Below are 17,391 nucleotides of genomic sequence, written 5' to 3' on the forward strand. Positions count from 1 at the left end.
GAAATCTCCAAGCAAAGGCTAGATGATTATTAGCTACATATGTTGTAGAGATCTTGCATATATTTTTGGTCAGTTATGTGATCCCTTCCAAATTTGAGATTCTGTAAAGATAGGTACTATACTATAAGTATAATTATTACTATTTTACAGATGAGGCAACTGAAGCTTAAAAAGGATAAGAGAATTGGTTTTGGTATTGGTTGTACTTACAGTTTATAACTGTAGAGCAGTTAAATCAAACCCAGTCCTTTTAATTCCAAGTTCACATTTAATTCCACTATTTTGGACTGCTTTTCCACTATGAATGTTTTCTGTTGACAGGAATATTTGGACGCCTTCAAATACACAATACTAATGTAAAAGGGGATGAAGGAAATCCCTGATCAATTTGATTGGTCTTTGTTGAAAACTTAAATTGTCTGTATTTCTTCCTCCCTGGAAAGGTGCCTTCTGGTACTCTGCTGAGAAGACTGAAGAAAACTTGCAATTGCTTAACTACTAGAGTTGCCTCGAGATAAATTAGTCAGTGTGAAGCCAGTCCCTTGGTGGCCCTTAGATGATGGCTTTCAGTTACTGGGACTTCATCCAAGGGGATCTAGTTGGCCCAGACTCTTGGGAGTATAAACTTTGTTGAGAAGAGCCACCCTTTGTGTTGGCCTGCAAAAAAAGAGCCAATAGGCCTTGTTCAGCATTTTTGGCATTATTTTTCCTTTTCCTTTCTGCCCTTCTTCTGGAAATGGTACAAAAGTTTTGGGGCAAGAAATTCTTCCCTCTTCTCTTCTCCACTCCAAAAGTTGTTAATGGCCAGTTATAAGACTCATGACCCAAGAGTCTTGGCTGCCTTTTGTCTTTCTTTCTCCTTTTCTGAGCACAGGTCACGGACCAGAGAACTGAGTGAGCTTTTCTGATCTAATAAATGGCTGTAGCCAAGGCAGGGAAGGAGTGTCCTGGAGAAACAAATAGGAGCTACATATTCACATTGCCAAAAAAGGGAGTTTGTGGACAATATCACACCTGAATTTCTGCTTCCTAGTTAGAGAAGGATAATTTCCTAGGCAACATAACCTCAGAATCTATTGTCTTAATCAGAAAATGGAGATTTCTTGGAAAACACAAACTTGGGGAATTGCCTTACAACTAGCCACAATTTCAAAATTTGTAAGGTTTAATAGAAGAAGGGAATTTACTGAGTAGTGAGCCTCCTAAGTAGAGAATAGATCATCTACTGGTCTCTCCCTATACTTCTCAGCTAGAGGAGTAAATGAATAAAGCTACAGCACAGGGCAGTGAAAGACCTCGACTTTGTTCCCTACTATTAGAGTCAATTGATCAGTCAGTCAGTAAACTAGAATGTATTAAACGTCCATTCTGTACCAGGCACTGGGCTAAATGCTGGTTATTCAGACCATGTAGGTCGGATGGGTTTTCTGTCTATCATCTCCAAAGTCGTTCCTCTATGGTGGAAGTCCAAATTATAGAGCCACATCAACTATAATAATTATTAGCTTGTTAATCAAAATTGAATTTTGGTCATTCAATTTCATATATCCTAAAAAGATTTTTTTAAAGTTACCTCCAGCATGTGCAAAAGACTATTTTAGGGGCTTGGTAAGAATTTTTTTTTTAAAGTTAGGTAAGACACTGACTGTGCTCTCATTTAAAATAAACTTTAGAATACTTCAGAGGGCAAACATATCTTTAAGCAGATCAATTAAGAAATCAGAAATGTGCCCTCAAATATATAAATTCATGTTTTTATAATGACAGCTTAATGTTTCTTCTTATCACAGGTTTGTATAAATACGTTGCTAACCAGTAATGAACTGAATGTTCTATTTGACGTTGGAAATAATATCTACTTCAAAGAAGCAGTTTCTCTGTATCAACTATATTATAGCAGTGAAACATATCTCCATATATGATCATGTTTGGTTCCAAAAGAAATATGCAATTTTTAAAGAACGTTTCCATAGACATCTGAGGTTGTCAAAGATACAAAGTATATTACTGCAGGTGGTTTGGAGATCTAGGCAAATATGCCAAAGCGGGAGATAAATTTTATCAAAAAACCATAAAAGAAAATAAACATTTATGCAGAGACGGTAAAGTCTTTTTATAAAAGGAGGAAAAGACAATCAATAGAAAATATGGGTTATTCTGAGCAAGTGTTCTTTATATTAGCAAAGGAGAAAAAAGAGGAGGGTATTCAAGATATACTGTTCATCTATCAATGGTGTTTTAACAGTATTCCTTTATTAGCACCTAAAAGCTTGGTACGATCTCATTGTCCAAGGTGAAGCAAGGAAGCAAGAAAGGTGAGGCACGGAATAGGGAAGATGATATATCTGTACAGTCCCCTTAATCAACAGAAGAACCAGTGAAAATTCCATCATACTAACATTCTATCTAAAGCAGTAGAACTGATTTCTTCCATAATCTCTTGCCTACTCAGACTCAAGGACTGCCTACAGGACTCACCTGTGACCAGATCCTGGAGGGCAAAGAGCTGTCTCAGCCTTTCAGTGTTTCCTTGGTGCTTCATGCAAGGTCTAGCACATAGTTAATTCTTGGCCTGTTGTTTCGGTTGCACATTCTTCATGCTTCAGTGAGATTGATCCTGTTTCATTATGGCCTTAGCAATCCTTGAAATACTCGAATTCCCTACAACTAACAACTGCTATTACATCTTTAACAGCTATTGTATTGCACTTTTTTCTAAAAGTTACAACTTTTCCATGCTTCCTTAATGTTAATTCTCAAAGACCCCAGAATGAAATGTAGCCATGAAACACGCGTATTGAACAAAACTCAGCACTCAAATGACAGAGAATGAAGTAACGAAAGTTGAGACTAGCTTAATCTAATTTCATCTGCTCAAAGTCATATCTTCTGAGGCAGCTTAGACATAGCAGAAGCATACTGCTTTCTGTCTACTGCTTTCATAAAATAGAACCACTTCAAAATGATTGCTTATCCCAAATAATAAGTATACCACAGTGTCACATATCAAACTTAATTTTGCAAGCCTCACCCCTCCTATCAGAGGGATAACTCCTTGAAGGCAGGAATTATGTCATTTTAAAACTCAATATTCTCAGAATTTATCACATAGTAATGGCTACCAGGTAGAGACATGGAATTAGGAAGATCTGAGTTCAAATCAGACCTCAGACATTTACCAGCTATGTGACCCTTTGAAAGTCACTTAACCCCAACTCTTTGCCTCTATTTCCTCATCTATAAAATGAACTGGAGAAAGAAACAGAAAACTACTCCAGTACCTTTGTCAAGGAAACCCTAAATGAGGTCAAAGAGACAGACATGACTGAAACAACTGAACAACAACAAAATGGTTTAGTCAATGTTAATTGAATTTTCTATTGCAATGAATTAGGGGGAAATAGGTTGCTAAATACTTTAACAGGGTTTGAAGGATTATATGGATTGAAGTAGATGGATGCTGTCCCTTCTAACTCTCTCTTTTTGTTGTCATTAAGGTTGTACAAGCTAGTTGACCCATATCACAGCAGCAACTAAGTCTTTCTTACCCCAGAGCAGAGGTTCTTAACCTGGAATCTACGAAATTACTTTAAAAAGTATTTTGACAACTGCATTTCAGTATAATTAGTTTCTTTTGTAATCCTATGCATCTTAATTTATACATTTAAAAACATTAATTTGAGAAGGGGATCATAGGTTTCACTATATAAAGGCAGAAGAATGTATCACACAATAAAAGGTAGCAAACCCTTGCCCTAGAGAGTTGGTTAAGAAAAAAATTCTAAAATAGCAACATCGAAATTTGTTTCCAGCTTCATCATCTTGCACAGTCTGACTCTTCCTTTTTCTATCTGTAGTCACCTAATTATAATATTGTATAGAACTTTGCAAGGACAAATTTCTGAAACTCTCTTGGCCCTATCTAGATATTGTTGCTGTAAAACCTTTGATCTCTAGGCTCAGTTCTCACCTCTGCAACACAGCCTCTGTCTATCTCCTGCCCAACACAGCAATTATCCTTGGTCAGAGCTGATGCCACTCTTTTCAAAAGGGAAGCAAACTGTCTCAGCAACAGGGATCAGCTTTATAAGTGTCAAAGAAATTCAACTAGGTGGGAGTTTACAGAGGCCAGCTAGGCACTCCGAAAATATAAGAGAAAAACGAAGAGGAAAAAAGGGTGACTCCCAAATTCTCCAAATGTACAATGTACACTTTTCATGAGAGGACCCTACGACTTCTTTCCTAGATTCTAAAATTCAAAGATCCCTTGACCAAATGATGCTAAAAGTTCCTGGGTTTGCTTTTATAATATTTCTCTCAAAAATACCAAAGAAATTTTAAGGGTATTTAGCCTTATTTAAATTTGCTTAATTAATAGAATAGTCAGTTGAATTGAGAATCTTCTGCTTAATTCTGGGATATTTTGGTATGGCCTGGTGGATATTGGCATAATTCTAACAAAGGTAATCAGGGAGAGACCAATGAACCCTTTGGGCCTCAGATGTACCATTACCTCCCAAAGAACGTATCGTATTTAAAACACAGGTGAATCAGGGCTGAAGGTGGAAGGAACCTCAGTGTTCCTCTAGCCCTACCTCCTTACTTTACAGAAGAACAAACTGAGTCCCGAGGAGCTAAAGATCACAAAAAATGGTGTCATAGGTAGGATTTAAGCCTAAGTTCTCTTACTCTAGAGCCAATCAATCACTTATTCAAAGAAATGTGAACATAATGCTTTGATGGAGTTTGAACTGTCATATCTTGAAGAACTTAACCCTTTCATGCCCAGAACCTCTACCCTTGAGTTCTATTGATCTGATCAGCAAATGAGTCATATGATCAGTTCACTGCATCTAAACAGTCCCTAGGCTTGCTTCACTTTTCTCTCCTTTGTGCCAGGTAGTGGCACAATCTCTCCCTTATCTCCCACTCCCATAATCTAATAAAGCATACTTTTGCTACTAGAGCAAGTATGTCAATCTACTCCAATTCACCATCTCTGTAACTTTCCCAACCACGATATCCTATCCTAGCCATCATTTCCCTATTTATGTTTTCTCCCCTATTAGAACACAAGCTCTTTGGCTACAGAAGATGGTCCTTGCTTTCTGTTTTTGTATCTGTAATACTTAGCACATAGCACTTAAAATGCTTTTTCATTCATTAATTTCATAGTTTTACATTAAAAAAACTCTTTAAAAAGTAAAATAGCTTTTCAACCTTACCATATCTGTTTGGATGGGCATTATGCTTATTATTTTTTTTATTTTGCATGCTAACATATGCTTCTCTCTTAGCCAAAAAATGACCAGGGCACCTAAAACTCACTATTATTGTATATCAAGCAAAACTCCTCTCTTCACTGATAGAAAAAGAAAAATTAAAATGCTATATATAGCATAAACAGGATCAATTTTTGAAGGGTTGAACAAAATGGACAACACCAAATATGTGTTTCAGTGATTACAGTTTTATAGGAAAACTTTGGTTCCTAACTTAGGACTTAGAATCATCCTGTGGATGTGTAGAAATTGTTCAGAATAAAAAGTGAACATGAACTCTTTTAAAAATATTATCAAATCTCCCATGTCATTCTACTAAAATTAATAGCTCTGATATTTAAATTATATTAAAATGATGAATAAATATAAATTCATGTCTTCTAATGTTGAGTGAATTTCATCACTACTCTACTTATTTTGAAGCCCCTTCTAAAACTCAATTTTACTCTCTGTAAAATGGGAATAATAATTCTTGCACTACTTTCCTCACATGGTTGTTTTGAAAAAATGACTTTGTAAGCCATGATCAATATATATGTTTATAGATAAAGGTATTATTAGTACTATCATTCTTCATATAGTACAGCAAGCTTATATTTAGCAACTTATTTCCATTAAACAATAAATTCAAGTACTCCCTACAAACCAAATTTCTAATATTAGTAGCAAATATGTAACAGTTACATATGAAAGTTGAATTCTGTTCCCAGAAAAAGGAATAAATGAGTTTTAAGAAATAAACCCCAAATACAAGAAGAAAATTATATTGTATTGGTCTCCTGGGAAACACACACACACACACACACACACACACACACACACACCACAACATGCTTTAAAAAGATACATTATCTTATTCCAACTTATAGTTGGTATTTAAGTTCAAATTGCTCTTTTTCTGTCATTGAAAGTAAAAAAAAATTACTGCATTTCTACTTATAAGCAATTGCAAATAATAAAAAGACCAGATTTACAAAAGAGAATTCAGCCATCAGAATTCTCTCCATTTAACAGCAACATTATTTCTAATTATCTACTTGCTTTACTTTACTCATAAGGTGCCTTATAGTTCCACAAATTGTCACATAATTATTTATAGAGCAACTGCTCTGGAGAAAAGAGTTTGAAAAGAGCTTCATCAGCTTTAGCCTTCTCAACACAGAATAATTCATTAAATAAATTCACCACTTTTTTCTACATTGTTGAAATGATTTCCTTTTTTTAATGCAGTGGAGAATCTAGAATGAAGGGGGAAACACATTTTTCACATTTTTAAATAGCAAAAAACAATTGTTAACTTAGAACATTAACATTGTGAAGAATTGATTAAATTATGTGGGTCAAACATTTGTTTAAGAAAGTTATTGTCCTATACTCTTAGGTATCATGGTCAAAATTCCCTGTCCCATGAAAAAATGGTTAAAGGAAAACAAACTTGCAGGACAAAGAAAATTACTTTCCCCAGACAACATAACTTCACTAGGAAATTTTATGCTGTGCTTGAAAAACATTTTAATAGCTTTCCTAATTAAAACTTAGCACAGTAAAGAACTATTAAATTTAATTTCCTATTAATCATATTGTTATAAATCATTTTTATTAAAATCAATGTTTTATTAGATTTTTCACTAAATTAAACATTGAATAGTAATAACATCTATCATTAGTTTATGTCTATTTTAGGTAATTATATAAATCTATCCTATTTACCTGTCCTATATATGATTTTAAGTACCAGACCCTCACATAAGACAATTAGTAAACCGTTTTTTAGATAACTATTTTTAAAAAAAGATAAGAGTGATGATTTCACAGAAAACCACAAGCTTTTGTAGAATATTACTCATAGGCATATTTCAGAAGATACTGTGGTACAGCTGTATACAGCTGATTGTCATATGCTTGGAAGGTAAGATAGATCGGGAATTTTATAGCCAATGATTTTGTACCACTAGTATACACCAATTAAGAGGTTGTCTCAGACAACAAGTTCCAGACTTCAAGATGAAAACAACTAGATATCCAAATGCCCATTAGAATGCCTTCATTTTGATACTCTCTTATTGCCTATGGTTGTTCTAGGAAGGAGTATAATTGAGAACAGGTAGTATGTCAGTCACACTACAAGAGTATATTCAAGAAGAGGGTGGATGAAAGAAGTGGAACCCTCATAAGCCCATTGCTTCATCTATCAACATCTGTTGAAGAAAAAAATGGGTCAATATACATATCTGTGACCATAATCATTTCTTAACTATTGAGTGATGCTATCTGTGTTCTCACATCTGTGTTCGCACACCCTCCCTTTATGAATGGAACTCTCAGTTAAATCTCTCAAAATTTGCTCGAATTTCAGTTTGAAATCATCCCAGGAGAAATAAATGCTTGATCAATGGATACCGATTTGGATTTTCTTGTTGCTGTTTTCGATATGTTATGTATACTTACATAGTATCTGTTTTTAAGTGTGCATAGCATGCGAGCTCTTGAAGGGGCTGTGCTATTTATGTCTTTGGAGATTCATGATAGCAAAGTTCTCCACTCATAATAAGTACTTAATGAATGCTTGTTGCTTGTTAATTTTATATTTTATCTCTCCTCCTTTTTTTAAAAAAAAGCCTTCCCTAAAAAGTTTTCAGATTCTGTCTCCTCAGTCCAAAAGTGCATGCTCACTTTTTAATGAACACTTCTGATATTCTGTAAATCTATTTATTGATGGCATTTAGCTCTATACAGTTCCCAAACAGCTTTGGTTTGTTGTGTGTAGGATCACAGAGAAACTGCTGGGTACCTTTCAAGAGATGAAACTAGGACTAATGATAAGCATAAGTTAGCGCAGGCCCCAGGGACCCAATCACAAGAGATTCTGAGCTTTAGAGAGCCAAAAACAGAAAAGGGCCTACTCCAAAGAAAGTTCATAGTCATTATGGAGCCTGAAACCCAAGGTATCAAAGGTGTCTTCTGAAATGGCCCAGTCCAGATTGAAAAACTGGAACACTGTCTGTTCACTAACCCAGATGTCCAAATAGAACTACACTATAGATTCCACCTATGGCCTATATCCCCAGATCTTCCATGTTTGTAGTCTATACCTTATAGGGTAAGGGTACAAATAAGGGTTCTTTGCCTATCCCATTACAGTCATTTGGATATCTTGTGGTCACAGTCCCTTTTGTTTTAATATTTTCCCTCTTGATCTATCTGCTTGTACTCTAGCTTTTTAATTAATTTTTTTCCTCCTGAGATATTTGGTAATTTTTTTCTTTTATTTCCCTATTGCTTAATTTCTTTTTCTTATTCTTTCACTTTTGTTGACAAACCCCAGATGAATGGATTTCAAATCTGTCTCAGTTTCCTCTCCACTGTGACCTCAGTCCTCTCAGGGAATACTCCTGTTCCCACATAAAGATGAATCCCTGTTTTTCAAGGCTGGTGAAGCCTCGTATACATGCTTCAGTTTCTTCTGCTCTAAAGAATGCTGCGGCATGAGGAAGAGTATACTAATTCTGAGACAGGGCAATCCCTGATCTTGTTATAATTCTTCTGTTTCCACAAATGAATGAGCATGGGCAGAATTGAGTTCTGCTGTTTGTTGACAAAGAATGGTGGGATGAATACAGAGACAGGGTGGGATGGCAGATACTACAACAACAGCAAAAAAATGGCTGAGTCAATCTCAGAGCCTGTGCAAACCTTCCAGAGTCTGAAGGATAAAGGGAGCAAGACAGCTGAGTGAGTATGTTAGTGATTAGTGTTTTCTCCTAATTTCTAAGGCTGCTAAATGGCTAGACTACTTTTTATTTTGACCTGTAGAGACAGCTGAGATTGCTTTACCTCTGGCATATAATTACTATTAAGGCAAGATTTTTAAAGTTCAGAAGGATTGGAGAAAATATCAAGATTTCAGTCTTGTTCATGTTTCCCAGAAATCCCTAAAAACTTCTATTTAAAACCAAACCATGCAATTGATATTTTCACTAGAAATAACACCACAAAATTGCTTGTGGAGAGTTGAGACCCAAGAGAAGTACAGAGATAGTTAAATGTACCTAGCTGCCTTTGATGATATCTGGGCATTTGGTCTGAAGGAATTACATTTTTAGATACCAAAAGAAAAGAAATATGATTCTTGAGTCATATGCATGGATCAATGAAATATCGCTGAAAACTGGAAAGATATCACAGATTGGAGAAGTGTCAGAGTTTTCTCAATTTTCAAAAAAAAGGGGAAGATAATGGAACCTGAAAAAAAATAGGGCAGTGAGATTGACTTTGATTTCTGGGGAAATTTTAGAATATATTGTTCAAGACATGTTTGGTGTGCATCTAGAAAAAGAAGCAATGAATAAAAAGGACCAGAATAATGTAAAACAAAACAAAACAAAACAAAACAAAAAGTTGTCAGACTAAATTAGTTTTCTTTTTTGTCTATGTTTCCACAATGGAAGACCAGGAAATTGCTGCATATTACACACACACACACACACACACACACACACACACACACACACACACACACATACACACACACACTCATTTCTTATAGTACCATATATGTCCAGTGCAATCATATGCTACAACTTGTTCAGTTGTTCCCCAAGTGATGAGCATTCCCTCACTTTCCAGTTCTTTGCCACCACAAAAACAGCTGCTATCATTTTTTTGTACCTATAGGTCCTTTTCCTTTTATCCCTCTGAAGCAGAGATTTAATTGAAGTATTGCTGGGTTAAAGGGTATGAACAATTTTATAGTCCTTTGGGTATACTTTCAAATTGTTTTCTGGAATGTTTGGACCAGTTCATAACTCCAACAACAGTTTATTAGTATACTTATTTTCCCTTATTCCCTCCAAAATTTTCATTTCTGATGAATTTTAAATGATACCTCAGAGTTATTTTAATTTGTGTTTCTCTATTCAGTAGTGATTTAGAGCATTTTTATTTGACCACAGAGAGCTGTGATTTCTTCTGAAATTTATTCATATCCTTTGATCATTTATCAATTGGGGAATTACTTTTCTTTGTAAATTTGACCTAGTTCCCTATATATTAGGGAAATGAAGCCTTTATCAGAGAAACTTGCTTTAATTTTTAAAAACATAACTTCAGTGTCTATGGTGCCTTTTATCAAAATGTAGTTTCTCTGATTATCTCTTTTAATTAGTTTTTTGCTTTTGCCCTGTCTGACATCATGATACAACCTCTGCCTTTCTTAACTTTAGCTGAAGCATAATAGATTCTGCTCCAGACGTTTGTTTTAACTCTGTGTGTGTTTCTATTTCAAGTGTGTCACTTGTAAACAACATACTGTTAGACTTTGGTTTCTAATCCATTCTGCTATCTGCTTCCATTTTATAGATGAGTTCATTCCATTCAGTTATGATTACTAACTGTGTGTTTCCTGTCATCCTATTTTTTTTCTTTTTTTCCTACTCTTTTCATCCTGTCCCTCCTCAAAACTCCATTTTGTTTCTGACTATTGCCTTGCTTAATCTACCCTCTCTTTTTTCATCTCCCCCTATACCTCTTGTTCCTTTCCTCTCCAAATTCCCTATTGGGTAAAGTAGATTTCTGTAGCCAGCTGAGTGTGTGTGTGTGTGTGTGTGTGTGCATGTGTATGTGTGTATTCTTTCCTCTTTGAACCAATTCCAATGAAAGTGAGGTTCAAGAATTGTCTGACACCCAGCCACCTCCATTTTCCCTTTACTGTAAAAGTTCTTCCTCCATGCCTCTTTTATGTAAGAAAAATTTCCCTATAATACCTTTCCCTTTCCCTTTCTCCCAGTGCATCCCTCCTTTTCACCTCTTCATTTTTTTGAGATCATCTCAATATGATCAACTCACATTTATGCCCTCTCTCTAAACTACCTTCTAACTATCCTAATAATGATAAAGTTCTCTTCTCATATAGAAATGTAAATAATTCAATTTTACTGAATCCCTTATGATTACTTTTCCATGTTTACCTTTGTAAGTTTCTCTTGAAACTTGTGTTAAAATGTCAAATTTTCTTTCCAGCTCTGGTCTTTTCAGTCAAGAATTCTTGAAAGTCTTCTATTTCATTAAATATTCATTTTTCCCCCTGAAGCTTTATACTCAGTTTTGCCTGGTAGGTTATTCTTGGATATAATCCTAGACCCTTTGCCTTCTGGCATATCATATTCTAAGCCCTCTACTTCTTTAATGAGGAAGCTGACAAATCTTGTGTGATACTGATATCTGAATTCTTTTTTTCTGGCTACTTGCTATACTTTCCCTCTGACCTGTGAGCCCTAGAATTTGGCTATAATATTCCTGGGAGTTTTCATTTTAGTATCTCTTAGAGGAGGTGATTGGTGGATTCTTTCAATTTCTGTTTTCCCCTTGAAAAATATGGAGTGCTTCATAAATTTGCATGTCATCCTTGTGCAGGGACCATGCTAAGCACTATATTATTCCAATTTAGTGAGCAATATATGCATTTTAGCAAAGCATTTGATAAAGTTATTTCATACTATTCTTATGGGAAATTACAGCTAGATCAGTATAGAAAATAGTACAATTAGGGAAATTCACAACCAGTTAAATCACCAGATCTAAAGAATAATCATTCATTAATGATTTGGCATTGACTTAATGTAGATGTTTAGGGGCTTGCGGTCCTTAAGTGTTTAATGCTGTCAAGTCAGATAAACAAATATTTATAAAGTTCCAACTATATGCCAGACACATATTGATACACAAAGTTAAAAAAACATAGTAACTTCAAGGAGCTCACAATCTACTATGGGGAGGGGGCAAGGACAACTTACAATTGTGTGCAAACAATTGTGTGCAAACGACATATAGGATAAATTGGAAATAATCTCATTATGAAGGCACTAGTATTAAGGGGATCAAGAAGGATTTCTTGTAGAAGTTAGAAATGTATCTGAAAATTGAAGGAATTCGGAGAAAATAGGAGGTAGATTGAAGAAGGCACAGCATTCTAGGCATCAGGAATAGCCAATGAAAATGCTGGGAGTTAGGAAATAGAGTGTCCTATTCACTCTACTTATTCACTCCACTAAGGAATGGCAAGGAGGTCAGTGACTTTGGAACTCAGAGTGCATGTGTGTGTGTGTGTGTGTGTGTGTGTGTGTGTGTGTATGTGGAGTTTAAGACACATAAAGACTGGAAAGGCATGGGTGGGGGAGGGGGAGGGGAGGGGAAGGACATGAATGTCTTTGAATGTCAAGCAAAAAATTTATATTTGATCCTGGAGGTAACAGGGAGTCACTGAAGTTTATTGAATGAGGGAAGGCATGATATAGACCTACACAGATCTACAGAGATCATTTGTATAGCATAATAGAGAGCACCTAGAAGGCAGTTTCAATAGTTCAGGCATAAGGTGATAAAGGGCTACATGAGGGTCAGAAGAGAATGAGAAATATTACACAAATATTTTGAAGACAGAATTAACCAGGGCTTGGTAACCAATTGAACTGGGGACAGAAAGGGAGAGAGAGTGGAGAGTTGAGGATAATGCCTGGGTTGTGAGCCTGGATGAGAGAGAAGACTGTGATATTCTGTGGTATTAGGTAAGTGAGGAAAGGAGGAAGGCCTGGGGGAAAATATAATGAGTTCCATTTTGGACATGTTGAATTACAGATGTCTATGGGACATCCAGTTTAGTATGTCCAAAAGACAGCGGGTTATTTAGGACTGTAGATTAAAGGTGAATATTTAGATATGGTAATATATAGATCTATGTTCATAGAGGTGATCATTGAATTCATGGGTCTGAATCCATCTGGACACCAAATAAAATAGCATAGAAGGAGATAAGAAGAGAGTCCAGGACAGAAGCTTAGCAGATATCCACACTTATTGCATATGATCTGCATAAAAATCCAGCAAAAGAGAATGAGAAGAAATGATCTAGGGAGGAGGAAAAGTAAGAAGGAGAAAAGTCACAGAAACATACAGAGAAGAGAGTTTCAAGAAAATGATGATTGACAATGCTAAGGCTGCTGAGAAGTGATGAAGAATGAATATTAAGGAAAGCGTATTAGATGTGGCAATTTTTTTTTTATCAGTTACTTGGGAAAAGCTATATGTCACATGGTTATCAAATATGCAGATGACACAAAAATGGAGAGGGCCAGATAATAAACTGGAGGACAAAGTGCAGATTCAAAAAGATCTTAACAGGGATTTTAAAAATTGGGCTGAATTGAATAAGAAGGAATTTAAAAGAGATAAACACAAAGTCTTACACTTGAGTTTAGAAAAAAAGTCAATTTCCCAAATACTAACTGGGAAAGGAAAAGTTAAGAAAACTTATTACATAATAATTTTTATCGATATCTTCTATTTCTTACATCATCCTGACTATTTCAAGGTTTCCTTCCCTTATCCATCCCAGACTGCCATCCTATATAGCAAATAGTATTATTTTTTAGAGAAGAAAAAGAAATGAGCATAATTAATCAATACATTGAAAAAGTCCAAAAATGTTCAATGTATAATTCCTGTGTACCTCTCACTGGCCACAGGGGTGGGTTGGGGATATCATCTTGTATCTCTGTGATTTCTGCTTAATCTTTATAATTTTGTTACATTTACTTTTGAATTTTTGGTGTGTAATTCTTCTTTCCATTTACATTGTTGTAGTTTCTATGCATGTTGGTTTTTTTTGGTTTGCTTACTCCATTCTGCATCAGTTCATATAGATCTTTCTATGTTTCTCGTTATTCATCACACTTGTTTCTTATAACACAGTAATATTCTGTTACATTTATGTATTGCAATTTGTTTAGTCATTCCCCAATTGCTGGGCATATACCTTGTTTCCAATTCTTTTCTATCATAAAAAGTGATATTTTGGTTTACATGAAGCCTTTTTCTTGATGGCTTCCTTGGAGTATAAGCCCAGTAAAGAAGACTCTGTAGCAATTTTATTCATATAATTCCAAATTGCTTTCCAGGATGGTCACACTATTTTACATTTCCTCCCACAATGTATCACTGTGCCTGTCATTCCACAACCTTTCCAACATTGACAGTTGCATTTTTGCTCATTTTTGCTCATTTTCACTATAAGAGGTGAAACTTCAGGGTTGTTTTGATCAAAATCTCTCATTATTAGTGGTTTGTTATGCATTTTTGTGCATCTAGTTGTGCATACTCTGCATTTCTTCTTTTGAGAACTGTTTGTTCATATCCTTTGATCACTTATCTATTGGAAATGGCTTTTAATTAAATATTTATATCTATATGTAAGTATTCCTAACTCTAGATAGATACTTAACTTTAATATTAAAAATTATAATAAAAATTACAAGAGAAACAGGTTATAATCATATTTTATATACATATATCTATATTTAGATTTGGATATATAGATGTATATATACATATATGTACATGTATACATGTATGTATATGTATTTTTTCTTTAGATATATAATCCATATCAGAGAACTTTAATAGATAATTGGATAACTACTTATCAGGCAAGATGAAACAAGGATTCAATGTTAGTCCTTCTCTAGTCTTTTGGTAACTTTCTAGTCCATGATTTTTCAGATATCACTAAGGATGACTCAAAAATAACATTTGAGTTCCTTCAGTATTCAAGAATGTAGCTGATTTGGGCCAGATGGTTTGAATCCATTCTGTAAGGTTTCAATGAGTCAATGAATGAATAAGTGAGTAAGTCAAAAACCATTTATTAAGTAATTTCTTGGTGTGATGCACTATGTTACTATAGAAAAAAAAGTCCCTATATAGAAAAATTACACATTTGGGCAAACAATTTAATCCAGAAGCACTAGAAAGTCACCCTTCAAAATTCTAGGGGGACATCAAAAATATTTAGAAACATCTTTTCTATCATTTATTTAAACAGGTAATCTAAAGAGGAATGAGATTATCAGATCATAAACACACCTTCAGAGTAAACTTCTGGACTTTGGCCAAGATGGCTACCTGAATGGAAGGCAAAGTGCTCAGTTCTCACATATCTGATAGTCACACCACACAAAATAATGACTAAAAAATCCAATGAGAAAGTATAGTAAGTGCCTTCTTCTACCACAGCACTACACAATAATACAACCAGAAGCCCATGCATGGGTCATGAGAAAGGGGGCAGCCAACAAAGTCATTACTGGAAGAAGCAACCAAGCCAGTAACTTTCAAGAGTCATCAGAGTTAAACAGCAAGAGCAGAGGATTCCTGAAAGACCTTTTTGCTGCTGAGTCATTTTAGTTGTGTTTGACCCTCTATAACCCCATTTGAGGTTTTCTTGGCAAAGATCCTAGAGTGCTGTTCCATTTCCTTCTCCAACTCATTTTATAGATGAGGAACTGAAGTAAATAGAGTTAAGTGACTTGCCCAGGGCTACACAGTTAGTAAATATCTGAAGCCAGATTTGAACTTAAGTCCTCCTGGGTCAGTGCTCTATTTACTGTGCCACCAAGCTACTCTATCATGAACCCCAATGTATTCCAAATAGATACCCCAATGTAAATTTTAAAAGGACACATCATTATATAAAGGAACATAGAATGAAGTAAATGTCTTTCATAAGTACAGTCAGGAGAAATTTTGATGATAACAAGGAATATATGTGATTAAAAAGGTGAAATAGAAAACTTCGATTGCATGAAATTAAAGTGCTTTGTTGAAATTGTTACAGCTAAAATTAAAAAAACAAGCTAGGTCCTGGAGAATGTCTTTATATCAAACATCTCCAGTAAAATTCTGACATTCACAATGTAAAGAGAATTTATAAATTTATAAGATTGAGCCCATTCCCCAGTTGATAGTTAGACAAAGAATGTGAACAAAAGGTTTTCAAAGGAAGAAATGTGAGCTCTGTGAAAAATGCATCCAATCATTCATAAGAGAAATATAATTTTTTTAAACTGAGGGGTATTTTTATTCCCTTATCCCATCAAACTAGCAAAGATGATAAAAGATGAAAATAGATCATGTTAAAGGGATTGTGGAAAGTTAGGAAAATTACTACAATATTGGAGGAGGTGTAAATTGGTACCAATCATTCAGGAAAAGTGAAATATATGTGAGAAAGTTTCTACCTTTTTCCTATCTGTTGACCCAGAAATTTTGTTACTATACATCTGATTCCAGGGAGATCAGTGATAGAAAGAAAGGTCTCATGTACACCAAAATAGAACAAGACTTTTTTTTTGTAGTAGCAAAAACAAAAGCAAACAAACTCTAGAAACAATTCACAAAGTGAATATCATGAGATCAGAGATGATTGGCTATATATTAAAATGATCAATGATACCAGTTTTGGATTACTAACACTGGGAAACACTTTCATCCCCTTGGTATGTTACAGGTATGAACTATCAGATGCTCTGTTGGTGGTGGCCAATTAATCATATGGCTTTGCTTAGCTCTCTTACTGTTTATTATGATGTTCTTATTTTCATTATTATAAGGAAGAATACAGTGATGGATTGGGCAATTGGGAAGTGATTATATTACTAAAATGTATTAATAAAACACAAAATAATATATTGTATTGTCATATGGTTCCTTAGAAGAGAGCCTCAAGAGGTCTTGAGGCCAGAACTTAAGTGGCACCCCCACCACAGAGGAGGAAATAAGTGGGGAAACTATCAAATTCGTTCATAGTTCAGTAAAAGTTAGCTTCCTCTCTCCCTCTACAAACAACTAGAAGACCAGAACTGTGTCCAGACAACCACTGTGTAGTCAGAAGTCAATTAATGGCACTTGTGCTATCAGCCCCAATAATACTGTAACTATAAATATCTGTGATTTCTATATTTTAAAAATTCTGTAATTTTTCTTCTATTCTGACTATAGGCTTTTTAATAGGATATTTATACAAGTACTGCACACACACACACACACACACACACACACACACACACGCACACTATTTTTCTCTAGCCCTGTCAGCTATGGTAATGCTTTGTTAAAACCTTCATGAGTCCAATGATTGTTTTCATTGCAATGTTATAAAAATAACTCTATGTTTATCATTAAGGATAACAACTCTGCAAAAGAAATAATAATATGATGAGCATTTTAAAAGCAATAGAACTTTGGAATCCACAAACAGACTTTTCAATTTTCTTTCCTC

The 17,391-nt window shown here is 34.9% G+C and overlaps 1 protein-coding gene and 1 pseudogene across 3 annotated transcripts in view; both read right to left on the reverse strand.

The window, feature by feature from the left end:
* The window catches only part of NOL4 (nucleolar protein 4), a 439,542-nt gene that overhangs the window by 279,244 nt on the left and 142,907 nt on the right, over window positions 1-17,391 (reverse strand). The window lies entirely within an intron of this gene.
* On the reverse strand, window positions 11,649-11,748 carry LOC140502879 (U6 spliceosomal RNA; annotated as a pseudogene).

Source organism: Notamacropus eugenii, chromosome 4, assembly GCF_028372415.1.
Source record: "Notamacropus eugenii isolate mMacEug1 chromosome 4, mMacEug1.pri_v2, whole genome shotgun sequence".
Classification (NCBI taxonomy): domain Eukaryota; kingdom Metazoa; phylum Chordata; class Mammalia; order Diprotodontia; family Macropodidae; genus Notamacropus; species Notamacropus eugenii.